Here is a 216-nt window from a genome sequence, read left to right on the forward strand (position 1 = left end):
ACACGCGAGAAGACACGGTAAATGTATCGTGACGGAGGACATGTTCCGTTAAAAGATGCTTTGATAACATTAGCTATAACCTATCTGTATGACACATAGACAGTACGTGAATGTGAATATAAATAAATTATATAATGATAATACGTCCTGATTATCATATATTCGGAGGAAAAAAGGACAGAAGTGAAAAGTGCGGGGGGGAAGTTACATACTAGT

The sequence above is a fragment of the Penaeus monodon genome, chromosome 24, assembly GCF_015228065.2.
Source record: "Penaeus monodon isolate SGIC_2016 chromosome 24, NSTDA_Pmon_1, whole genome shotgun sequence".
NCBI classification, from domain to species: domain Eukaryota; kingdom Metazoa; phylum Arthropoda; class Malacostraca; order Decapoda; family Penaeidae; genus Penaeus; species Penaeus monodon.